This window comes from Vicia villosa, unplaced genomic scaffold, assembly GCF_029867415.1.
Source record: "Vicia villosa cultivar HV-30 ecotype Madison, WI unplaced genomic scaffold, Vvil1.0 ctg.002659F_1_1, whole genome shotgun sequence".
NCBI lineage: Eukaryota > Viridiplantae > Streptophyta > Magnoliopsida > Fabales > Fabaceae > Vicia > Vicia villosa.
Window position 1 is genome coordinate 121,300 of NW_026705996.1, and position 3,991 is coordinate 125,290.

A 3,991-nucleotide genomic window follows, 5' to 3' on the forward strand; every position below is an offset into this window, starting at 1 on the left:
CAAGAGTAATGAGCTTATAATAATTAATTTGTAAATTGAAAAATAATGAAACTGATAAGATTTCTTTCATTTCAAAATCTCTTATATACTCTTTATTTATAATTAATTTTTTATAAATAATTTTTGTATGATTTATAATTTATAAAAATGAATCAGTTTTATTATTCATTTTAAGTTAGTAGAATATAATTTAATTTTAAAAAGTGCAATTTTTTAAATAAAAACAATTTTTTATGTGGAATCATAATTTTTAAAAAATAATATTTTGAATCACATTTTAAAAAAAAATTAAAAAATTACGCGAGCTGTTAATAAAAGTGAGAAAAGACTATTTTGTTTTATAAAAGTAAGATCTTATGATTTGATAAAAGAGAATTTATTTATTACCAAAATAAGATGGAACTATTTTAATAAAAATGATATGATAATCATTAGATTAAAAAAAACAAGGATTAATAGAGAGTGTAATTTTTGGTGTGATTTATAAGTGTAATTTGAAATCATATATGAGTAAGAATCAAATTACAGCATTAAGTTACACTAATAGTTACACTCCTTTATAATCTTTAATTTTATTTTAATTTAAAGATTATTAAATAACTTTTTAGACTATTCATTTTGATATTTTAAAAAATAAATTCTTAAATATTTTTCACTATTCTTCTTAATGAAAAATAGTTTCTTTTTTGAGATATTAAAATTTTAAAAATCATTAAAATAATTATTTAAAAAAAGAATCATTAATAGATAAATATTATAAGAGTCATATTAAAAGAATTATCTAATTTTATTAGAAAGTTTCTTCAAATATTTGAACTACAAATTTCATTTTATATAATCTAATAATTATAATTGATTATTGCCGTTTCTCATAGTAATTAAGTTTTAAAATAATTATATTAAAACATCTAATTATAATTGATTATCTAAATATTTTATTAAAACAATTATACCTGATTATCTACAAAAGTTTAAAATAATTATTTTCATGATTTTTAAAACTCCTAAGAAAAATATTTTAAATTTATTCTCATTATAATTTGATTTAAATTTTTATATATATTTTTTGTCTTATTTTTAATATTTTAAAATATTATTATAATTTAAAGTGTTTTTGAATAGATTTCATAAAATTATTATTGAGAAATACTTTTTAAAAAAATCATGAGAGTTTATTATATTAAAATATTTTTAAAAATATATTTGATCAATAGTGTCATATTGAAAGAATTGATTGACTTTATTAAATAGATTCTCTAATTAATATTGACATTTTAAAATAAGAAATTGAGTATTATTGTTGGTTCTGTTTATTTTAAGTAAGATACAATTTGAAATCACAAATTTCGTTTTATATAATCTAATAATTATAATTGATTGAAAAAAAATATTATATATATGTCTTGTATTCTCTTAGTTGATATTGTCTGTTTTAGAAGTATTTTTTGTTTTGGTTTATTGAAGCATATATCATGATGAAGCTAAGAAGCATTTCTCTAATGGTGTTTGTTTTGTTTGCTCTTTTGAGTCACACTTACGGATCTCCTACACCTAGAGGTCCTATTGCTAAGCTTTTCATAACTTAATGTTATTATCGTTATAACTATTGTAATTTTAAATATTTTTCCTAATTATTTCAAAGTTCTAAATTAAATTAGTTAAGTGATTTTGACATATTTTTGTTTTCCTTAATGTTGTAGATGCAGATGAAGTTGGCCCTGGCCCTTTTTGTCCTGAAAGTTTGACCGTGCCTGGAAAGTGCAGTGATTCTTCTCGATCGTGTTGGGACGAACTCAATGATACCTGTGGAGCAAGTCGCATGGTTCATCAATGTAATTGTCAAGATCTGGTGCAAGAAACACGTCGTTGCACATGTTTAATCAAATGTTAAAAATAGGAATCAATATTTTCATATTGATGCACTAAAGTTTAATAATATAAAAAATTAATAAATCTAATAGTGTATTTATTATTAATTCAATACTAAATATATTATTAAACAAAAATAAGTTTATTTTAAAATTTAAGGGTTTGTTCTTGTGACAAAACCGTAGGTTTAAATATCATTACGTGAATTCTATTATATGAGGAAATATGAATTGCAATTCGGTTATTCTAAATTAGTATTATTGATCTTCACTCTTCTAATTATGTAAGTCTTTGAGCAATTCATTCAACCAAATAATTTCACGTGATACTAGTGTCATGGTTCTATTTTTTTTTTTTTTGCCTCATTATTGGAATTTGCGGTTACATTTGTGTTTTACTCTTTAGAGATATCAAGTTTCTTCTAACAAATGCATAATATTCAGATGTGAATCATTAATCAATAGGTGAACCCCAATTACCAAATAATAATAATAATAATAATAATAATAATAATAATAATAATAATAATAATAATAATAATAATAATAATAATAATAGGTGAACCCCTGATTAGCAGTACTGTTCAATCAATTCGAAGGCATTTTCTAATTTTAAAAATGATCTAAATTTAAAAAAAATATCATAATTTTAATAATTGAAAAACATGTATTAAAAATCAACTACCTAACTAAGATTATAATATACCTATTAACTCCCTTAATTGCCCTTTTGCTTTTTTAATTTTACACTAACATATGCCCATTTTGGTAATTTGCTAAATCAAACTTCTACTAAACCAATCAAATGTACCCATTGTTCCAAGTGGCACCATTTTTTTCAATTTTGTAGTTACTAAATCAAACAACAATTAACCATTGTGTAATAATAAAGTTTGGGGAACCCTTTTACACACTAGACAACACGGGAACCAATTTTCAATATTTCCCCCTCAATCTCTCCTTTTCATTCATTCTTCATACATCCTTCTCTCTCTTTCTTTTGGCCAATTTCTTCACCACAACTCTGCGCATACCACAGGTACCACATCCCAGTTTAACCCTTCTTTCTTCTTCTTCTTCACATTTCTGCAAAATGAATGAATTACCGATTTATATAGTTATCTTCTTCTTCTTAACATTTCTTTTCTTCTTCTTAACATTTCTTTCAAACACATGAAGTACCGATTCGTATAGTTCTCTTTCTTCTTATTATGTTGAATGATGTTATTGAATGATGTTAAAGTTATGATTTTTAAAGTGTTCTTCACAAACATGCAAAGTTTAGACGGTCTAATGATGTTCAAAACACACAAAGTTTAGATTTTTATACTATTTTTTGTAGTTAATAATTTCTTTGTATGCATAGACTTACTGGATTTATTTTCCAAAATATGATGTATTCATGTTGAAAACACATGAAGTTCCGATTTTTATAGTTCTCTTTCCACATGAAGTTATAGATTATGTTCCATAAAGGTCTCACTTTTTTCTGTTAGGTTTTCAAACTTACTATTATTTTCATCAGTATATATTTTTTCAACCTGTGTTTTCCATTTGCTTGGTTGGTTTTTCATGACTATTCATTAGGTTTTGGAAACTTTGTTGTTATATTTTTAAGGATATTGAAACAAAATGTCAAAGTTTTGATTTTTAAACTATTGATGTTCTTTTCTTATAGTATTCTTTACATGATGTGTGTTCCTGTATAGAAAGTTTCATTTATAGTAAACTTTGTACTTATTTACATGATGTGTGTTCCTCAAATGAAATGTATTTAACTTTTGAAATCAACAATGCCAGGATCATCTTGGAAGCAGTGGAAGAGGTAAATCAACCTGGGCGTTTTGTGAACCAGGTCTGGTGTAAACCACTTTATTCTAATGACAATGAAAGATTATTCTATTTTTTAGTTGATTAAACAAAGTTCTCTTTACTGTTTACTTTTACGAGACAACCACCCAGTTATAAAGATTTTGTGGCTTTTTGATCTAGAAATTCATTTATCAGTCTAAATCATATGCACTAAATTATGACTTTATGTTTTTGTTAGACACTAAAGGCAGAGTTAGTAGAGCTGGAACTTATAATGAGAAGAAAAAAACATGGAACAAACTGTAACATAG